General features: G+C 39.6%; 1 protein-coding gene across 15 annotated transcripts in view; it reads left to right on the plus strand.

The window, feature by feature from the left end:
- LOC123593803 (aminopeptidase O (putative)) overlaps positions 1-23,248 on the plus strand; it is a 344,225-nt gene that overhangs the window by 11,665 nt on the left and 309,312 nt on the right. The window contains exon 1 of one of the 15 annotated variants that reach the window (XM_045470314.1): positions 19,232-19,340. The exons of the other annotated variants lie outside the window; for them this stretch is intronic. The gene's annotated coding sequence lies outside the window, so the exon portion shown is untranslated. Of the gene's footprint in view, positions 1-19,231; positions 19,341-23,248 lie in introns of those variants that run through there. 15 annotated transcript variants of the gene reach the window in all.

The raw sequence follows: 23,248 nt of genomic DNA on the forward strand, positions 1-23,248 counted from the left end.
GGGACAGAGAGAGAGCATGAATGGGGGAGGGGCAGAGAGAGAGGGAGACACAGAATGGGAAACAGGCTCCAGGCTCTGAGCCATCAGCCCAGAGCCTGACGCGGGGCTTGAACTCCCGGACCGCGAGATCATGACTTGGCTGAAGTCGGACGCTTAACCGACTGCGCCACCCAGGCGCCCCTGGAAGCCTACGTTTATAGTTATGGGGCTACATATTAAAACTTTATACAGAAAAGGAATGGATTTAATTGAGAAAATACTGGAAAAGTATATCTTTTTGCAGTCTCCAAGCCATGTGTTAGAAGCCAGAAAGGGATCAATAGTATTAAGAAAATACTGTGTCAGTGTGCCTATAGGCTAGTACCCTAAGTTCACTGTTGGGGCAGGAGTAGATTTATCTAAAATGATATATGATTTTTTACTGCATAGAATTATATAAAAATTATTTTATCTAGTTACCAGAAAAATGATTCAAGAACAAAAATTGGGGCAGGAAGCATCTCTCTCTCTTTCTCTCTCTCACCCTCCCCCCTTCCCTTTCCCAGTTCTCTTTGGAGACAGCCTCAGTTACCGGCTTTCTCTATGCCTCACTACCTAGGACTCAGTTAGGGCTTCTTGAAATGAATAAGAATAAAGGCAGTGACTTGTAATTGTGTCACCTATTTAGGATAGATAACTACAAAAAGAGGTAGTCCTCTTTGCAGTGTGGAAAGGAAGTGAAAAAAAAAAGTGGTTAAATATCTAGTGTCTTCAGGGTGTTTTTTTTTTTTTGAGGGGTGTGAGGGCATGGTATCATGACATCCCCCATCAGGAATGGGGGTAAGCTCCTTTCGGGAAGCTGTTTCAAACCACCTACGGTGCTAATATTTCAGAATGAAATCTAACCCATATTTCTTCTCGATGGGAGGAACAGGTGTGGTAGAGCCCAGACTCTTTCTTCGCCCTAGAGTACTACTTTAGGAGTGGGCCCTTCTGCAGGCTTTCAGTACTGGTGTTGGCAGGAAGGAAGCAGGATAAATAAAAAGCCCTGCCCACCTGTCCATTAGGCAGTCAGTCTTCTGCCAAGTTCAGCTCTGTTTGATAAGCAGAGCATGGCTGTAGCAAGAACCCAAGAATTTGTAAAGAGGACCTAGCATCCTTGTTCTTTCAGCTGCTTCCCTCATGGAGGCCTACTGCCTGCCATCTTTCTGTACCATCCACTCCAGTGTTATTCTCAAATACGTTTTCTTGGCTGAATGCCAGCCCTGTGGCTCCCACTGATAATGTGCCTTCATAGAGTAGGACAGTCCTAAATTTTGCTGCAAAGTGGCTTTTGAAAATTCTGATTTCCTTAACAGTTTTTAAAGTGTAGATACAGATATGTTACCAGGCTCAGCTGATTTTTTAAAACCAGTGTTTTCTTGACTTGTGTGCAAGATGATTTAAAGTGGTACATGGATAAGCATCTTTTGAATTGTAATAGTTATGTGTCCATTTTAATATACGGTGGAAAAATGTAAACTAGCCAGTCAAACCCATGATTTCATGGATATTATAAAAGTTGAGTCAGTGGTAAAGTGGATTGAAGAAAAAGTATTTAATAAATAACAAGGTGGCATGAAGATGGCAAAAATACTGAAGGTGGTACATACATGACCGAAGTTTGGGAGATACTCAGGGCTTACACTTTTTGAAATAGTCTTTAAAACAATATACAAAATAAATTCTGAGGTTGAAATGCCATGCCATGTTGGGAGATGTGCACTGGGTGTAGCATAGATCTTTAACTACAAGTTCCTATTCAAGTCAATGTACATCTCTTTTATTTATTAAAAAAAAATTTTTTTTAACGTTTATTCATTTTTTGAGAGACAGAGAGAGACAGAGCACGAGTGGGGGAGGGGCAGAGAGAGAGGGAGACATGGAATCCGAAGAAGGCTCCAGGCCCTGAGCTGACAGCACAGAGCCCGACATGGGGCTCAAACTCACAGACTATGAGATCTTGACCTGAGCCGAAGTCGGATACTTAACCGACTGAGCCACCCAGGCGCCCCAATGTACATCTCTTTTAAATGGCCCTTTTAAAACATGAAGCTTATACTAATCCTTGCTAATATCATTGATACGTTTTTACTGAGTCTTTTCTAAATTATGTAAGATTTTCTATCTTCTGTAGGACATGCATAAGAAAACCACTGTAAGACTTTGTTAAAACAGTTTGCTGTTCTTTTTTGCCACTTTTAAAAATAATAGCTTTGGGGCACCTGGCTGGCTCTATTGGTAGAGAATGCAACTTTTGATTTCTGGGTCATGAGTTCAAACCCTACATTGGGTGTAGAGCCTACTTAAACAAATAGCTTTGTTGAGATGTAATTTACATACCATAAAATTTAGCCTTTAAAACTGTATAATTCAGTGGCTTTTAGGATATTCACAGAGTTGTGCAGCCATCTCCTCTGTCTAATTTTCAGGTATTATCATCACTCCAAAAGATATTTTGGACTCCTAAACAATATTTTAAAATACCTGAGGTCTTTGGGGGCACTTGGGTAGCTCAGTTGGTTAAGTGTCTGACTCTTGATCTTGACCCTGATCATGACCTCCCAGTTCATGGGCTCGAGCCCCATATTGGGCTCTGTGCTGACAGTGCAGAGCCTAGTTGGGATTCTCTTTCTTCTCTTTCTCTGCCCCAATCCCACTCACTCTCTCTTGAAATAAACTTTTAAAAAATTAAAAAAAAAATAAATTGAAATACCTGGAATCTTTGAATAGCTACTAGATGACTCTGTCGGTGTGTTGTAGAGGAGCCTCGTGCAGTAAGTGGGAACTGAATTTTGAGTCTCTTGTTATCATCGGATTCAAGGAGTCTGTATCTGTCATCTGTTTTTGCTAGTAAAATGTATTTTCCTATGAGCCAGAGCAGTGACTTTTTCTCCGTAGCAGAATGTTCATTAATAAACTATTTTCACAATACCTCTTTAAGTACTGAGTTTCCAAAATAGTTTCTATTTAAAAATAGTGTTTTTCAACAGTCTAGAAGAGGAAATCTTACGGAAAAAGCTGATATTTTTGTCTATATTTTCTTTTCCGATTTCTTTATTTTTACCCTACTGAACTCTGTAACCCAGCTCTATTAATCTAGATCTTGTTTCCACTCTATGAATATTTATAGATAATAATAAATTATATTAATTCTCTTAATGGAGTTTGAAAAGTTTTGTTAACTTTTATCCTAGCACAAAAATTCCTGGGTGGTCTGATAAAACCCTCATCTTTATTAAATATTAAGCCAGTTCTTTTATTTATTTATTTATTTATTTATTTATTTATTTATTTATTTATTTATTTATTTTGAGAGAGAGAGGGTGCAGTGAGGGGCAGAGAGAGAGAGAGAGAGAGAGAGAGAGAGAATCCCAAGAGGGGCAGAGAGGGAGAGAGAGAAGCGGGGCTCACCCAAAGCAGTGCTCGAGTTCACCCACTTGGGGCTCGAGGTCACCAACTGTGAGATCATGACCTGAGCTGAAGTTTGATGCTTAACCGACTGAGCCACCCAGGTGGCTTTTTATGTTTAAAGGCTGTATTAACTGAATTATGTCTACTAAAATGTTCAATAGTTATTTATCTTGGACCTGTAGTGTACAAAGCACTTCATGGAATAATAGCCCTTCCTTTTGCTTCTGCTGAAGTCCTACCTGATTTCAACCATTGTACTCAAATTCTGCAGTGAGGACAGCGAATGAATTTGAGCATGAGCTGGGATTATGAAGGTTTTAGAACCATTGTCGGGTGAGTAGCAGGTGAAAGAACTGAGCTTGGAAGAGAAGACTTGGGTAGTGTCATGAGGGCTCTCCCAGCCCTTCCGAGTTTGTCTTGTTCTGGAGAGTGGTGGGGGAAGTTGGCGTGAAAGACGCCTGTGTCAACAAGGCTGGTACTTCTGCCAGCTGAGGAGGCCTACAACATGGGTTTGTGTTCTCGTGTTCTAATTTCCATCCTTAAATACCGTTCCACCATCTTCCAGTTCCTAGAATATCTTGTCCAGTGTCTGATGGTAAGAATGGTTTCTGGACAGTATTTTGGCTATTCATGGATATATGGAATGTTACATTATTACATGAATGCATGATTTTATCTTTAACACATAGAATACAAACATGTAGCATTGTTTGGTATAATGCAGTTTTATGTAGTTGTGTTATTAGGTCAGGATTTAAATTTACTTTGCATTTGGTGTATGTGGAAGATTTTGTTGTTCCTTGAAATGTAGGATCTATAGAATAGTATAAACCCCCTTGCCCATAAACAACAGAATATGGTGTTGTTTAAGAGTGGTGGGGAAGACTCTGGTAACAGTAGGTGTCCATGTTTGTACGGGGATATGGGGATAGTTCTTGACCTGTTTCACTGTTGCTTGTGTCATTCAACTTACAGGGTTAGGATCTAATGAGCTTTGCTGCGCTTGAAATGGGTATTTTTGATCTAGGCTTGGACTGTACTTGAGGTAATACAGCGTAGTGCTGATCTAGGGTCTAGAGCCAGACCATAAGAATCTAAATTTCAACTATGGCATCTAATAACTGTGAACTTAGAGAAGTTATCTTAACCTCTCTGGGCTTCAGTTTACTCATCTGTAAAATGGAGATAATGGACCTCACTGGATAGTGAGGAGTAGATGAAATTATGTATTTAATATGCCTTGCTTATCTCATAGCAAGCACCCAATAGATGTTAGATGCAGTTGCTAATTGTTATTCATACCGGGATATAAAGGTGCCTTCTCAAAGATTTCTAAATAGTCCAGATGAGTTCTGAATTGACTGAGTCCCCAAAGGAAAAAGACTCTGGTCTTCTTGGTCTTTCCAAGGACTTTTAGATTCATGTTGCTTGTTTGGGACCAACACATTCTAGGGAAGTTTTGGGTGAATGGCATTCTCCTGGCTGGCGATAATCTGGATATCTTCCACACTTTGTTCCTGGAACCTCTGAAACATGGAGCATTTGTGGGATGGGAGTTTCTCTGGCATTTTTTTCAAAGTCCATGGCTGAATGTGCAGATACTCCAAAGAAATATTGCAAGAACACTTTGAAATATATCAGAGCACTTTGAAAAATTGTACCGCCTTATGCTACAGGAGAAAAGCAGTATATTTGTCTCAAGGGAGATATAGTAAAGGACACAAAGAGTTTAAGTTAATAGGATGACAAAGTGTACTATATCTAAATCTTCATGAGTGTCATAAAACTATACTCAATTTTATAAGATTGAGGTATTCATTCAACAAGTGTCGATTAAGCACTTATACTGGTTAGCTTTGAGTGTTAGTTAGCTAGGAGAGTGTTAGGAAACCCGTTGGAGTCCTAGTTAGTTAGGAGAGTGTTAGGAAACCCCTTGGCTTTTGTTGCTAAGACTGCTTCTCAAATCAAGGTAGGATCTTCATGCTCTTTTCCTGGTGGCAGGTTTCAGGGGCTTATCCTGGTTTTCTCTCTCAGAACTGCTTCCACCCACTCCTTTCCTGGGATTTTATTTTTCCCAAGACTGGCTGCAGATAGGCTACACTATCCTTAGCTTTCACCTTTCCTTGTTGCCCCTATGGTTATCTTCGGATCCTTGTGGGATTCAGGATTTTACTGCTAATCCTTATGGAAAAAATAGAAGGCGGCTAACAAATGCAGAGTCATTTAAAGATTTGTTGTTTTTACAATTATAGTTACCAATTCAGTGCTAAGATAGTAACTGTTACAATTAAGAGTGAAAGACAATTAAAAAATAACCGGGGCTTCTCTTTTCCTTATGCTGAACATGAAGCTCACCAAATATATTCTATTCTATATTTTTTGTCTCTTCTACCCCCTTGAAAATCCTTTTTCTATCTCTTCTATCCCCCATGAAAATCCTTCTTTCCAACAACACAGAGATTGATGGAATCAAGAGAGAGCCTTAAGAATCCTCCCTGATATCAAGTATGTAGTTTGCATTCCCAAAGAGCTCCTGATAGGATGATAACATGTTTTAACATGGACCCGGCATTTGTTTTAATCAGGTATGATCAGGTGACAGACATGGAGACGAGTTGTCTTTGAAAGAAAAGTTTCTTATTTACAGTTCCCAAGAGGAGGGGGCATACCCCTAAGGCCACACATGGGAGCACCAGGGTGGTCAGGAGGCAGAAGAGCAAGGGGAGAGCAGGAGCCTGAGCCTTTATTGTGGTTTCTGGGGAAGACCAGGCAGGGCAAAGTCAGCAGACTTAGGACTGGCTAGTTTGAGTCCTTTTGGAGGGGTCTGGGCTTTTGGGGTGGTCCCTAGTCCTTGATAGCTTGCCCTGGGAAGAATTGGGGCTGGGGGAATATTGGCTTGGTGTGTGAGTATTAAAGGAGGTGGTTGGGAGCAACTTCTTACTCAACATGTCTCCAAAGGGAAGGGAAATAAAAGCAAAAATGAACTATTGGGACTTCATCAAGATAAAAAGCTTCTGCACTGCAAAGGAAACAATCAAAAAAACTAAAAGGCAGCTGACAGGATGGGAGAAGACACTTGCAAACATATCGGATAAAGGGTTATTATCCAAAGATCTATAAAAAACTAACCAAACTCAACACATGAAAAACAAATAATCCAGTGAAGAAATGGGCAGAAGACATGAATAGACACTTTTCCAAAGAAGACAGCCAGATGGCCAACTGACACATGAAAAAATGCTCAACATCACTCATCATCAGGGAAATACAAATCAAAACCACCTTGAGATACCACCTCACACCAGTCAGAGTGGCTAAAATTAACTCAGGAAACAGCAGATGCTAGTGAGGATGTGGAGAAATGGGAGCCCTCTTGCACTGTTGGGAATGCAAACTGGTGTAGCCGCTCTGGAAAACAGTGTGGAGGTTCCTCAAAAAATTAAAAATAGAACTACCTTACAACCCAGCAATTGCACTATTAGGAATTTATCCAAAGGATACAGGAGTGCTGATTCATAGGGGCACGTATACCCCCAATGTTTATAGCAGCACTTTGAACAATAGCCAAATCATGGAAAGAGCCATCAACTGATGTCCATCAACTGATGAATGGATAAAGAAGATGTGGTTTATATATATATCCTGCCATTTGCAATGACATGGAATGGAACTGGAAGGTATTCTGCTGAGTGAAATAAGTCAGTCAGAGAAAGATATCCTATGTTTTCACTCATATGTGGAACTTGAGAAACTGAACAGAAGACCATGGGGGAAGAGAAGGGGAAAAAAATAGTTTCAAACAGAGAGGGAGGCAAACCCATAAAAGACTCTTAAATACAGAGAACAAACTGAGGGTTGATGGGGGCTGGGGAGAGGGGAAAATGGGCGATGCGCACTGAGGAGGGCACTTGTTGGGATGAGCACTGGGTGTTGTATGTAAGCGATGAATCATGGGAATCTACCCCCGAAACCAAGAGCATACTGTATGCAATGTGTGTTAGCTAACTTGACCATAAATTATATTAAGAAAAATAAAATAAAGAGAAAATTAAAAAGATAAAAATAAAAAGAGGTGGTTGGGGATGTGAATTCTGGATTGGTTGATTTGCATATCGGCTAGCCCTGGAAAGACTTGTCTGTCTGGGGGCAGCAGGGCCCCAAGATGTCAAAGCATCATCAAATGCAAAAAATGAAAACCATGATTAACAGATCTCCTGTCTGGTAGACCTGTGCTTTTATCACAGAAGGGACTCTTTCAGCAGCGTTTTACTGAGTGATACAAAACATGGTAACGTGGCTCCCTGACCTTCAGGAACTTACAGTCTAGCTTAATAGAGAAAGCCTGCACGCATCAGTGACTGGTCATGCAGGGCACAAGGTTATGTACTGGGGAGATCTCCAGAGTGTCCTGGAAGTTCAGTGGAAGGGGAGACAGAGTGTCCTGGAAGCAGTAGAGGGCAGTGGTTAGGAGGATGGGCTGCTGGGTTCATCCGGCTTTGTCATTTATTCGCTGTGTGGTTTTGAGCGAGTTACTTAATCCACATGTTTTAGTTTCCTCATCTGTAAAATGAGTTTAATAATAATAGTACTCATCTCATAGAGTTACTTGAGTAAATTAGTTAATACATGACAAATGCTTAGAACAAAACCTAGCACTTAACAAGTATTCAGTGTTAGCTGTTGGTAGAGCTGTGGGGGAAAGTTTGATTGAGTAGATAGAATTGATTATTTACCATAAAGAGAAGAGAGAAGGGAAGTGTTCCTTTTTTGGGGGCGTGGGTTGGTGGGTGACTGGAAGGGAGCCTGACAGTTGGGAAATGAGAGGTTATAGTCTGGTAGGATAAGACTGAAAAAATAGGTTGGTAAGAGTTTTGAATGCCAAGGAGTTTGCATTTTTCTTTAATAGAAATTCATTCAAGGTGCTTTTTTTTTTAGTAGAGCCAGGATATTAAATTCACACTTCAAGAATCAGTCGTGGTAAGTATGGTTTTAGAGAGAGGAGAGTCTTGGTACAGAGTGTATGAGTCAGAATAGGTTAAGTTAGTATAGTAACAAATAACTCTAAAATCTTTGTGGTTTTAACAAGGTAAAGGTTGTTTCCTGCTAATGCTGCATGTCTATCACAGCTCAACTGGGGACTCTACTTATAATCATCCAGGCTGACAGAATAGCCACCCTCTCATGTTTTGTTTGCCCAAAGAGAGAGAAGAGAGCACTCTGGAAGGTCATGCACCAGCAATTAAATATTAGGCCTGGAAGTGACACTCATGCTTCCGTTTAAAACTTATTGGCTAGAACTAGATGGCAGTCACAGGCTACCAGAAATTGTAGTCCTTCTATGTATGAGGATTAGGGACTGGGGAAGAAGAACTGGAAATATTTGTAAATAGCACTAATGACTGCTCACCACCCATGGAGACTCATTTAGAGGGTTGTTGTATAATAGTTCAAGTGTGTGGTCTTAGTGTATGGATTAGAGTTGTCCCAGGCAATGTGGAGAAGAGCTGGATAAAAGAAAGAATTTGAAGGAGTAGAATTTAAAGGTTGATAATTGATTGGGTAGAGTTACAAAGGAGGGAGGAGTCAAGATGAGGCAGAACTCTTAGACCCAGTGGAAGGTGATGCTGCCATAGCAGACAGAAGTGTGGAAGTTGGTATGTGTTAGGGAATGGTAGGGGCCCACTCCATGCCCTGCAGGCCTCTGGAGCAATGCTCCTTAAGGAGTAGTCTGCCAGCCAGTGCTCAAACAGAGAGTAATCATTTAAAAACTATTATAGTGGGGTGCCTGGGTGGCTCAGTCAGTTGAGTGTCCCACTCTTGATTTCAGCTCAGGTCATGATTTCATGGTCCTGAGATTGAGCCCCATGTCAACACAAACACTGCTTGGGTTTCTCTCTCTCCCTCTCTCTCTGCCCTTCCCTCTCTCGTTCTCTCTCTCTCTCTCAATAAATAAACATTAAAAAAACTATTATAGTAATTATTTTCTTCTTTCCCATGTTATGGTTTATTCTGGTTGTGCTTGTGTTAAATCCGATGATAAAATAATCAGGGCTTGTGTTTTGTAGGGTTTTTTTTCTTTTTGTGATTTGTTTTCATTATGTTTTACAAAAGTGTTGACCTGTAACGGGAAAAAATAACTAGCCCTTCGCCACAGATAGTTTGAGAAGTATTGCTTTGAAGGTAAGGACAGGGACTTAAAGACAGAGCTGGAGGTAAGGAGCTGAGTCCTTTCCATAGGGAGGTTAGTTGAGTACCAGAGATGTGAGCAAAAGACAGATTCCAGAATGAGAAGAGGGCCCAGGACTGTGAGCCTGGGGGACATCCAATGTCTGAGAGCAGAGATGTAAGAGGGGGTGTAGACAGTATAGTCTCCTAGGAATCATTGGAGGTGATGGGAGATTAGTAGTGACAGATGCCACAGAGAGTCAAGGAAAAGGACTGAGGTCCAGCTAGATTTGACAAGAAGAAAATCCCTGTGAATGTTTAAAAATAAACTTTTAGTGAAGTGGTATGGTCAGATACCAGATTTCAACATTGTAAGAAATGTGTGATCATAAAATAGAAGAGGGTATGGGCTATTGGCTGGGAAAGTTTGATAGTAAGACAGAGGCAAAAGCTAGAATGGTACTGTTGGGCCAAGTAAGGGAAAACATATTTTGCTGTTACTCTTTTTTGTTGTTGTTGTTGTTTTGTTTTGTTTGCTGTAGGAGAACCTGAGCAGCTTTAAAGGCTCCTATCAGCTGGGAGGTGGGAGAGTAGATGTGGGAAGGAAGGAGGTGGTGGCCATGTTCATGGCAGGAGCAGGAGTGGAGAGCAGAGGTCATGAGTGAGCCTGGGGGGTGGGAATGGGCTCTGCCTGAACAAGAATGGAGAATAACCCAGTAACTGCTGGTAGATGGCAAACTGAGGGTGGTTAGCAGGAGAAATGGATGGGAACTCGCAAGTCTCTGTGGCTTCAAAACCGGAAAATGCATGGTAGGGCATTACAGGGGTGAAACACTGATGTGGTCCGAGTTCAGTGAGCAGGGACTCAGAAGCCCTGGTTCTGAGAGCATTGGTGAAATGGCTCGAAACAGCATGGGTCCAGCCTGGGAAATTCAGCTTCATACTCCAATCACTGCTCAGTAAATAGGAGCTACTGAGAGACAGAGTCCTGGGGAGATGGGGAGTGGGTGTCGTATAATCCCCTACATGGTTCAAAGAAGAATAAAAATGTGGTAAGAAATGGACTTAACATAAAATTATTTAATTAAACTTACATCTGATATTTAGAAACACAATTGTTATTCATTAAAAGTATGAAAAAATACAAGTATGTTTTAGGTACTGTAAACATTATAATATTTGAAATGCACCTTAAAACCCTCTACCTGTCAAAATCATCTGTTAATTAATTTCTCATTTTCATGGACTTCTCTCTTCTTTTAAGTATTAGAATGGGGGAGGGGCGCCTGGGTGGCTCAGTTGGTTAAGTATCTGACTCTTGATTTGGCTCAGGTCGTGATCTCATGGTTTGTGGGTTCGAGCTCCACATCAGGCTCTGTGCTGCCAGCACAGATCCTGCTTGGGATTCTCTCTCTCTATTCCTCCCCTGCTTGTGCTCTCTCTCTCTCTCTCAAAAAAAACCCAAAACAAGACAAAAAACACAACAACACCAAAAACAACAACAACAAAAAGCAACTTAAAAAAAAGTATTAGAACGGGACAAGAGCTGGGCAGAGATGCAGTGTCTGTTGTTTGTCCTCACCCCTCCCTTCCCTGACCTAATTTTGCTCCCTTCATACTCCTGTACCCAGTTCTAGGTTTTCCCCTCACCTTTGCGGTTTTCTATGATGGGCTTCTGTTTGGTTTTACCTGTGACATTAACACATGGTGGCATGCCGTGGTTACTCTGTAGGATTGCCCTGCAGTAGAGGGCAAGAACACTCTGGAGTCCAACTACTTGAGTTCAAATCTTGGTAATCTTGGACACTTAGCTTCTCCCCACATCATTTCCTCATCTGTAAAAGGGGATAGTAAGAATAAAAAAGATTGCCAGGGATTAGGAGAGTATCAGATACATAGTAAGCACTTAGTAAACAGCAATTATTTTTTCTTCTAGATAGATTGTCTCTAACAGATGTTTTCATTGCTTTTCGCTAGTGTCCAGTTTTTCATAAAGGCACTTAAAAAAAAAACCTGACAAATCATGGTCTTTGCCTCTGGATAATGGAGAGTTGTCAGTATATGTTAGTAGGTCTTGTGCCATCAGCAAGACGGCAAAGAGCACGGGAAAGGGGAAGGATAAAGGGATTCTGTGAGGACAAAGTCAGCTTGTCTGGAGAGGTGTATCCACAACAGGCCACGCTATGATTGATGAGTTCTTTGTTGTGTTCTATTGACATGTCTAACAGTTTTGACACAGAAAAGCTGTTTTCTAGTTTTAAAGTTTAGATGTTTATATGAAACCTTTAATTGTTGTTAGTGCCAGGAACAAATCAGTGTTGATGAAGATACATCTCCTAAGGAGGAATGAGATGTTGCAGTTCAGCAGGTAAAGAACTTTTCCAGTGCCTTTGCTGGTCAGTATGACTTCTTCAAAAAGGAGTAGAAAAGTGAAATTTCTATTTTCTGTAACTGTAATGTGTTCTCCTAGGAATCCTTTTGCGATCACTCTGCTATAATTTAGTTTAAGTGGCACTTTTAGAAAACTGGAACAAGTTCTACTTTGCAAGCAAGTAGCAATCAAAGGGATAAATTCTTTTCTCTTTGAAAATAGAGTGAAATCGCTTCCAATCTGATCTTTGCAACCCAATGCCTGCTGATACTGTGAGCATAAACACATTAGGCACCAGAGAGGAATGGCATCTGGATGCTGAGATGGGATCAGAATAGCCAGAATAAACACAAGCTGCCATCAGGGAAGCTGAATTCCATCATATCACATCATGTTCAAACATAATTCAGGGTAGTCATATACTGATGTGAGTAAAATCAGTTTTTGTTTTCTGTTTTCACATGTTAGACCTCTCTCCCTCCCCCTCCCCCCGCTCCCCCGCCCCGACTGGTTATAATATATAAATCAAGCCACAGCTGACAGTGATTTGCTTTCTTTATCCGGAAAAAGGCCTTTGACTCTAGTTCTGACTTGGCCTCACTGTGCTGATCTTCATCACAGGCACTTTCTTTAATTCCCACAACAACATTAACTCCAGTTGTTGTGTTTTTTTCCCCACATATACATATCACAATAGCTCTTTCATTGCAGGATCACAAATTATATGCAGTCACCCTTATATGCTTCATGAAAGCAGTAAATTTAAAGAAAAGAGAGTCTATTTAAAACTTGAGACCAGAGACCTTAGTTTATCTTATTTACAGTTTGGTTTAAAGATTGGTATTTAATCTTTATTAAATCATACATATCATACCACATGGTAATCCTGAAAAGTGCTACATATTTTTATTTATAGTTAAGGGAATAAAGCAAAATCCCCTTTTCAGTATGTTATCTTGCATTGTTTACTCAGTGATAAATGACATTGCCTCACAGGTATGAGTTTTGCAATGAAAGACCCTATTGTAGCATATATTTATACCGCGGGCGGGGTGGGGGTGCAGTGCAGGCTGTTAGAATTAGGGTTCCAGAGGGAATTTAAACTCTGAATATCCTGGTACTTTGTTCAGTTAAAACATATAGCTTAATGTTGTTTTAACACTGCATTTTTACTTGAAGTAGAAGAAAAATAAAAAGAAATGAACAAAAGGGGAAAGCTTAATGTTAAAACGCTGGAAACCAAATAAAGTGACTGAAGGCATATTGGCATATCCTAAACTCAAAGATCAAAACTGTACCAGAGATAATGGTGATTATCTGATTGGCTTGTTTCTGCTGTTTAAAAATAACTTCCACTTTGAAAGTTTATTAACTGTTTAAGGCATCAGTGAACCATTGCTATCAAAGGTATTAAAATGAGCAGCTGAAAGAAGAGTTCTGAGGGGCCAGACACTTTAATAGCTACTCAAACTTTTGGGTAGAAAACCTGCTCCATGCTATGTCAACTTGTCTGTGATTCATGAGCATTTCTACTGAGGAAGGAAAGAGCCAGATATTTTGGAGAGAGGGTTAGTCTTTTAGAGTATACATTTGTCTTTAAATACAAAGAATTAAAAATTTAAAAGTAAATAAGAGGAAATACCAATTTTAAATAAAGTAGAAATTTGTCCAGGCCCCCTTTATTCAGAAGTTTGGATAATTTAAGCGGAAATGGGCTGCCGTCATGCTAAGCACAAAAACAAGAGCTTCCTAGCAAATTGTTCTTATAAAATAAATAGTATTTTAGGACTAATATATTTGAGGCAAATGTGCTTCCCCAAATTCATTAAACACTTACAAGATATCATTCCATTGTTTTCTGAGCTACCATGATTTCTGATAAGTGTTATTCTGATGAGAGGCCAGATGTCGTTTGTGTCATTTTCCTCCTGTATGTAATATCATTTTGTTCTGGCTACTTTCAAGATTTTTTTCCTTATTTTTGGTTTTAGGAGTTTGTGTCACACCTAGCTGTGGTTTCCTTTGCATTTATCTTGCTTGAGTTCTCAGATTCTTGAATCTTTAGATTTATATCTCTCACCAAATTTGGAAAATTTTAACTATTCTAAAAATAAATGGTTTCTTTTGTGATACTTTCAGATTTACCAGAAGATTTGCAAAGATACTATAGAGTTCCCATATATGTATCACCCAGCTTCCCATAATCTTACATAATCATGGTGTATTTGTTAAATTATAAAAGTAAATTGGCACAATGCCACTAATAACTACAGTTTTCCCACTAGTGTCCTTTTTTATTTTCTTCTTTTCCTGTTTTGGGATCCAGTCTAAGATACTACATTACATTTTATCATCATACCCTAAGCCTCCTTCAATCTGTAGCAGTTTTTCAGATTTTACTCACTTTTCATTGTGTTGACAATTTTGAAGAACACTGGACAAAATTTTTTAGAATGTCCTTCAGTGTGGGTTTGTCAGATGTTTTATAATACTTAAACTGAGCTTATGGATTTGGGGAAGAATACTACAGAGGTCAGGTGCCCTTCTCAATGATTGAATCATAGGATGGGATAATGATACCAGAATGACTTATCACTGGTGATACTAACCTCGATAATGTGGTTAAGTTTATGTCTGCCACATTTCTCTACTCTAAACTTCATAGTTCTTCTTTTCCATTCTCTATTCTTTGGAAGTGAGTCACTAAGTTGAGCTCATACTCACGGGGAAGGAAATTAAGCCTTACCCCTGCCTTTTGGAAGAGGTAGTATCAATTTCTGTTATTTGGAATTATTTAAGGAAGATGTTCCCTTCTTCCCCATTTATCAATCATTTGTTTTTATCAGAATTGAGTTATAGGTGTTTATTTTATTCTTTGGGTTCTAATCCAATACTGTCATTATTTATTTTCCTGCTCAGATTGTTCTACTTTTGGCTATTGGAAGCTCCTGCAGTTAGTTCCTGTGTCCTTTTGAGATGCCCATTCTCCCCCACCCACTGCCTTTTTTTTTTTTTTTTTTTTTTAAGCTTTCTTACTTTTGGGATCTATATGATGCTGTAGGCTCATCTTCTGTTTTTCCTGCCCCAGTCCTAGAATCAGCCCTTCCTCCTAGGAGTTCCTTTCATTGGAAAATGGTATTTAAGAACCGTAATCTGGGTGCTGGTTGTTGTCACTGCTCATTATTTTTTAATGTATTCTTTGCTGCAGCATTCTTATTCACCTGTTCTTCTTGGACTTCAGTTCTATATATGTTAAATCTTTGACCCAAAGTACCTGGGACTCTGTTCACTGGTTCATATTTTTTCTCCCTGGTCTTCAGATTGCTAATAATAATATTTGCTATATAAATATTGCCATATAAATATTTTTGCTATATAAATATTTTCAAGATTACTTATTCTTCTATAATCTCTGTTAAACTTCAGTGGATTTTTTATTTCAGATATAGTATTTTTCAGTTCTTAGAATTTCCTTTTTTTTTTTTTTAAGTAATTTCTTTTTCTCTGCTGAGTGTACCTTAGTTCATTCATTATGGTATTTGTGTCCTTAATTATGATACTAATAACTGCTTTAAAGTCCTTGTTTGCTGTTTCTAGCATTCTAATATTTGGGTCCACTCATGTCAGTTTCCATTTGATTGCTTTTTAAGTGTGGGTCATATTTTCCTGTTTCTTTTTGTGTTTAATAATTTTGGATTTTATCTTGGACATTGTGATTGATACTTTAGTAGAAACTGGATTTATGTTTCTCTGAATAGTATTAATGTTTTGTATTTGTATTAGGAGGCAATTAACTTGGCTGAACTTAAACTTTCAACTTTGCCTTCCCTGAAGTGGGCAGCAGCAGAAATCTTACTTCAGTTCATTTAGCCATACTTGGACTATTTGGTCTGCCTCTAAATGCATGGTTCAGGGGTTCCATAGAAAATTAGGCAGTATATATGCAGAATATGGGCCTCATACCTTTTCTGAAGTTTTCCTTCTTTACTTTCCAGGTACTGAGTCAGTCCTGAACTCTGTTTTCTGATTTTTTAGCCAGTAAGGTTGCAGGTTTCAGTCTGAATTTTAGTAGTATAGTGCCAACTAGGGCCTGCCCTCAGATGAAAAGCAATAACCCAGGAAACTCAGTGCCATTCCCTTCTCCCAAGTGTTAACTCCCTACAGTTTCTGTCAGCTTTCTGTTCATTCTCATGTACCTTCAGATTTTTATTGTTGTTGTCTAGAGTTTACGAGTGCTATCAATAAGAGGATTGGTTTGATACAAGCTACTCTGCTATTACCAGAAGTGGTACTCTCTTTCATTTAAGAGGAAGAACAATATTAATTAAACAATCAAACAAAAAATGTAAAATGAAAACTATAGTGCTATAAAGAAGTACACAGTGCTATGAGATCTAATAATAGGGAAATTGACTTAATCGGTGAGGTCTGGAAAGTTTTCCTTGAGGACATGGTTGGGAGAGAGAAAAAGTTAATAAAGAGAATAGAAGAGGATTCCACATAGTTGTTGAATGAATGAGCAATATGGTCCAGCGTTCTTTGCATCTTGGCTTCTTTCTTTGCATGTATTCTTATCTCCTCAGTCTTTAATCATCTCTCTAGGCTTCTGTGATGATGAAAGGGAGTCTGTCGCTATGGTTCTTAGAAAGTTATACAGCAAACCATGGCCTGCATGAAAACTTCTTAAGCCAGGGGACTTGTGGCTGTGGACCATTTAATTGGTAAAGTGGATTTCGTGGGTTTCTGGTCAGTATGATGAACTGAATTATGAGGAATTCCCCACCCCCACCCCCCCCCACCTTCAAGTATTTAGAAATGCTGGGGGCATCTGAGTGGCTCAGTTGGTTAAGCGTCTGACTCTTTATCTGAGCTCAGGTTGTGATCTCAGGGTTGTGAGTTCAAGCCCCGTGTTGGGCTTCATGCTGGGTGTGGAGCCTACTTAAAAAACAACAATAACAAACAAAAAACTTACCAAGTATTTAGAAATGCTGGACAAAGTATAACAACACACACACACACACACACACACACACATGCAGATTCACAACCAAGAAAGAGTTATCCTAGTTAACCAAAATGGAGAGGGAAAGTGTAGGCTTAATCGCAAGGGGGTTGGATCCTGATACATACCAAGGAAGAGGTGCTTGGCCATAGACCTAGTACCTGTGGAGAACTGAAACTGAGATACCTGTATAAAGCCAGAAGCCATGAAGGGGCGAATGGAGAAAGAAAATTCCATTACACTGTCTCAATAGAGAGGCAAGGAAAATTTCTGTCTACTTGGCGTTATACATGGAAAGAATTCCTCAGACTAAAGGAGTACACTGAATCTTGAGCAAGCCATATAAAAATAAATTCACATTTAAATACATCAAATGAGACAATAGAACATCAAAGATAATGAAAAAGTATAAAAGCTACTAGGGAGAAAAAAACAGATACATATCAAGAAATGCAGATTAATATCAAATGCCTTATCAGCACAAAGAAATGTCAGAATATAGTATAGTAATATGTTCAAAGTACTAAGTGAAAATAACTACCAGCCTAAAATCTATACTTAGTTAAGTGATCATTCAATAGTGAGGATATAATAATGACATTTTCAAACATATGGATGTTGAAAGTTTACTACTCATGGACTCCTGAAAGAATTACTAAAGACATACTTAAGTAACAAGGAAATTGTGGCAGAGTGTATTTTCCCAAAATGGCCATAACAGTGTCTACCTTCTCACAGGCCACTCTGCAGTATGACCTAGCCACTCTCCCATCAAGACATGAAGTTGAGTTCCCTCTCCTTGAATCTGGACTAGCTTAGCTATACAACTCTTTTTGAAACCAATAGGATATGGTAGAGTGATACCACAGTGACTTTTGAGGCTAGGTCAGAAAAGGTCATTCAGCTTTCAACTGGTCCTTTGGGACACGTGCTCTGAGGCCCACCAGTTGCCATATAAGTTGTCCAGCTCTTCTGAAATCTCTATGTTAGATGGGCTGTGTATGACTGCTCCTGATCATCAGAGCCCCCAGATGAGCCATCCTCTTACCACTGAGTGCCGTAGTCATTTTCATAAGATACAGAAAATGGCCCAGCTGAGTGTTACCCAAATTCCTGACCCACAGAACAGAATCAAATGGTTGCTTTTTGAAGCCACAAAGTTTTGAGTTAATTTTTCAGGTAGCAATAGCAACTGGGACAAAATTGAACCCTGATAGGATGAATGGAATGCATAAATCAGTCATGAGTAAGGAATCTGGTAAACAAATACAAGTAAGTATTAACTTTTTTTTTTCTTTCTAAGTTGGATGAGGGTTGTTAAAGATGTGATATTGGGCTGCCTGGGTGGTTCATTCAGTTAAGTGTCTGACTCTTGACTTCAGTTCAGGTCATGATCTCATAGTTCATGAGTTTGAGCCCAATGTTGGGCTCTGCACTGGTAGTACTGAGGCTGCTTGGTATTTTCCCTTGCCTCCCAGTCTCTCTCTGCCCCTCTCCCTCTTGCTTGTATGCCCTCTCAAAATAAATAAACTTAAAAAAACCCACAATGTGATATTAAGACATTAGCAACAATAATATGGAAGCTGATAGAGAGTGGGGAAGAGGAGAGACTGAGGGTAAAACTTTCTAGGGTCTTATTATTTAGAAGACTACTAGAGATTGACTTTAAGTAGGCATGTTAAAGAAATAGATTGTATAACTTATGAAACAGTAGAGGGAAAAAATATTTCAGAAAAAATGCAGCAAAAAGCAGAAAGTAAAAGCTAAGTAGCAAAGAAATCATGGTAGATAGAAGACACAAAATAGGGGCGCCTGGGTGGCTCAGTCATTTAAGCCTCTGGCTTTGGCTCAGGTCATGATCTCACAGTTCGTGAGTTCGAGTCCTGTGTCATGCTCTGTGCTGACCGCTCAGAGCCTGGAGCCTGCTTGGGATTTTGTGTCTTCCTCTGTCTCTGCCCCTCCCATGCTCACGATCTGTTTCTCTCTCTCTCTCAAAAATAAATAAACATATGGGGCGCCTGGGTGGCGCAGTCGGTTAAGCGTCCGACTTCAGCCAGGTCACGATCTCGCGGTCTGTGAGTTCGAGCCCCGCGTCAGGCTCTGGGCTGATGGCTCAGAGCCTGGAGCCTGTTTCCGATTCTGTGTCTCCCTCTCTCTCTGCCCCTCCCCCGTTCATGCTCTGTCTCTCTCTGTCCCAGAAATAAATAAACGTTGAAAAAAAAAATTAAAAAAAAAAAAAATAAATAAACATTTAAGAAAGAAAGAAAGAAAGAAAGAAAGAAAGAAAGAAAGAAAGAAAGAAAGAAAGAAAATACAAAATAAATTGGTTGAGATGAGATCAGTGCTGTTATAGCAGTAATCATGATAAATGTAAGTAAATTAACCTCAGTTATTAAAAATGATAATTATATGTTTTAAATACAGCCAACTGTTGCTTTAAAAGGATACTCAAGGCAAAACAACCCAGAGCAGTTAACAATAAAAATAAAGAGATAGAAAAGATGTATCAGTTAAAAACAAACCAAAAGAAAAGTTGGTGTGGCAATACTAATCTGAGGCCAAATGGAATTTCTAGGTGTTTCACCCAGGGAACACTTGCACCAGGAGACCTATATAGGGATGTTCATTGTAGCATGGTGTATAATAATGACAAATTTAAAAGGATTTAAGTATCAGTAGGGAAATGTGTAGATAAATTGTAGAATATTCATATAGGGACACTAAGCAGCATTTACAAGACATGAGCCAGATTTATGTGCATCTACATGGCTGTATTTCAAAACCACTGAGTGAAAGAAATAAGTTACAGAGTAATATGTCAGTGTGACATTTCTAAATACAAAATAATACATTTGTGCTTCTAAGATTCCTTCTAATTCTGAAATTATTTTATCAAATTTCACAGCAATAAGCTATGTTCCTATGATTATATGCATTTGAGTGTCTGAGGAACTGTGCCCAGAAACAGTATACTTCAGCAAGTAAACTGGCTGTCATTAAGAGCAATCACTGTATTCTACAGAAGGAACACACTTGGAATAGCAGAAAGCTATCTTCCTCTGAACAAGTAGTCTGTAGAATGAAATATTTTGTAACCACTCATAGTGTGCTCAGTGGTATACGGTAAATTTCTCCTTTTCCCTTGACTTGCTTACAAGGAAAGAGATGTGGCATAAAGAGGGACAGGTATGAGAAGAAAAAGTGAGAACCATTTGGAGAAAGATGTTTTTTAAGCCATAACTTTCTACTAGAACCTATGCAAGCCAGAATCCCTGCTCTGTAGATAGCTAGACATAGAAGTCATAAATGACCTCAGATGTCAATTCCACAGATATTTGCTGAGAACCTACTGTGTACGTTCTACTCAACATGGCCATGCATACAAAGATGAATCAGGAATCTCTAGTTGTTTTTAGACCATGGAAGGGTAGAGGTAACTGCAGAACGAGGCAGGATAAGGGAAGGGTCATGAGAATCACACATGTGGCTTTGTAGCTTGAAAGGAGAGTGAAATTATTTTCTTTAGAGGTATCTGGAATGGCTCTACAGAGGCTATTTTACACATTTGTAGGTGTGTGCACTTCTGTTTGGCGAGTGAAAGTGGCAGGGCAGTTTCTTCAGTGTGCCATAACTGTTTAGTATTTGATCCTCTCTTTTGCCCCCTCCTCCCACCTTGCTCAAGAAAAATATTGCTGTATGTTAATCCTTTTGAAGCCTTTAATGGTGTTGCTAAGACAATCATTTAAGCGTTTAAAATACATACCACGCAGTACACTTATTTTAGAGGCAGCAGTGGTTAGCCACTGGAAACTAACCATTGGGTTTGATAAAGGGGGGAATTTTATATGTTATGGCTTATGACAGAGAATGGAAAAATGCTTCAGTGAGACAAACTGGCATTTTAAATTGGAGCACAATAATAGCAAAAAGTGCTGAAGTCAACAGTCTGCTTAGAAATATGGTTACTATTTGCTGAGAGAAGCCTTACAAGGTGGCCACGTACTCGCATTTGCAACAACAGTTAGTTCAGTTCTTCCCTAAACGTGGGGCTGTGACCCTGATTGACATCAGTGAGAGTTGTGAACTTGTCGAGAAAGGAGATTCAGGTCATCTAAGAATCCAAGGCAAGGAGGAAATAGGTGTAATAAGCAGCGAGTTTAACAAACTTACGTACGTATTGTACACAGCTTGGGTTGGAAACCATGCAGAGGTGACCGTGATCTTCTGAATCTTCTGGGGCTGGCCTAAAAATTCTCCTTTCCCCACAAAGCTATTACGGTATGAAATGAGTCTAGTCCATATGACTTGAAGGATAGGAAAGGGAGCATGGGAATACAGAAGACAGTCTTAGGAGGTGACATTTGATTTATGACTTGGACAACTTAAAGAAAATGGCCACAAGAGCTGGAGGATGAGAATTGCAAGGGAAAGAATTGGCAAGGAGAAAAGCATCAGAAATGAGTGACTTTGGCACATTGCTCTACCTCTCTGGGCCTCATTGTCATGATTTGTAGAACTAGACAGTTGCACTAAGCCCTAAGGAATCTGTCAGTTCCAGAATGCAAAGAAATAAAAACTTAGTTAACATAGGCAGCAGGGTCGAATGTTTTTGTTTGTTTTTATTTTTTTCCAGTTTAATTGATGTAATTGACATACAACATTGTATTAGTTTAAGGTGTATAACATACTGCTTTGATATGGATGTATTGCAATGTTTGTTTTTGAAGATGGCAGCCCCTGGGAGTGTTTGAAACATTGGGAATAGGATAGAAACACTGAGAGGAAGAAGATGTTGGCAAGAGAAAAACATTTTTTGTCAAATGTAAGAAGATTCCAAATTAGTAGGAGGAGATAGAGTTTGAGGGAAAGCTTCTTATTTCTGATATTTCCTGTCTTGTGAAGGGTGCTTAATTACTGTAAAATTCTTGATCACTTTACTCCTTCCCTCTTAAAGGAGGTGGAGCGGGAAGAAGAAATCGAGCACGTTCTGTTCCTTTGAGTTCCTCCCTTTTGCTTTTGGGCCAGCAGTCCTGACCTTGGAGGGCTATTCTCCTTACTTCTCCAGGCCCTAATTCTTACCTGGAGAGGGTACCCTTTTGTGGGAGCTTTGACCTGATCCAGTGTTTCCTGTGACCCTGGGGGTAAATCTGTTGAATTTTGGGATTGAGTTTTCAGGTACCTTTGGCTCCCACATTAAACCATATTCTCCAGTTTAACCTCCACCTGTAATAATAGTGATATTTTGGTATCCCTCTGCCATATCCTCATCTTATATTTCAGTGTGTTCAGAATTTGAGTGGGCAAGAAGAGTGCTATTCGTTTGGCCCTTTCATACCCCAGAAGCTAGGATTCAAGGGGAAAGGAATTAGCTTTGGGGAGAAGGGATACTGTTTTCTTTGAGTCAAAAAGGAGAAGGCAATAGTTGTGAAGAACTACAGATACTTGAGCCATGAGGGAGTTTCAGAGATTTGAAATAATCTCAGTAAAGTGGGAGGCCAAATAATTAGCCGAGAATGAGTCAGCAGGCATGGAACTGGAAAGTTAAAAGAAGAAAAGATTTAGAACTGCAGCTATGGGGAGTGTACTCAAGAATCCATGGAAGAGAAGCAAATGATTCCAGTTAGGGTGACAAGGTGATGTTAACAGGCTTGGATGGATGGGATTCTCAGGCTGCCTTATTATCGGCCACCAGGGACAAAAGTGGTGACAACTGCTCTATAGAATACATTTTATTCTTAAATTATATTAATTTTTACAAGTAAATGAAAGGATCTATTAGGGTTAGACTATGAATTATTCTTTACATGACAAGTTCAATTGCTTTCATGCAGAAAAGAAAACACTGTCTTCCTCCTTTGGCCTATTGATTCTTCTAGAGCCCAGGCGAGTGCCAACTTCTTTATAAAGTAATCTCAAAATATTCTTTGCATCCCTGATTTCTCTCAGTTCCTATTACTTTTAAAGTCAAACTGTATATTGCCACATACAGTTTGGTGAAGAGTGGGAGAATAGAGAGTAAGGAAGGATTTCAGGAGGTGATTGCACTTGAACTGGGTGTGGAGACAGAATGGAATTTGGCAGGTGGCTATGGAACACTCCAGGTATGGCCACTGCCTAGTCGAAAGAGCAGGTCATATTTAGGGACAGACTGTTGAGCAGGCCCTTTGGCTAGAGGACACGGATGCAAAGGGAGTATGGTCTCCGTGCCGGGAAAATAGCTTGAAACCAGATTGGACAAGGATGCAGGAAGCCAGGTTTTCCACCCCCCTCCCTGCTTA

This window comes from Leopardus geoffroyi, chromosome D4, assembly GCF_018350155.1.
Source record: "Leopardus geoffroyi isolate Oge1 chromosome D4, O.geoffroyi_Oge1_pat1.0, whole genome shotgun sequence".
Classification (NCBI taxonomy): Eukaryota; Metazoa; Chordata; class Mammalia; order Carnivora; family Felidae; genus Leopardus; species Leopardus geoffroyi.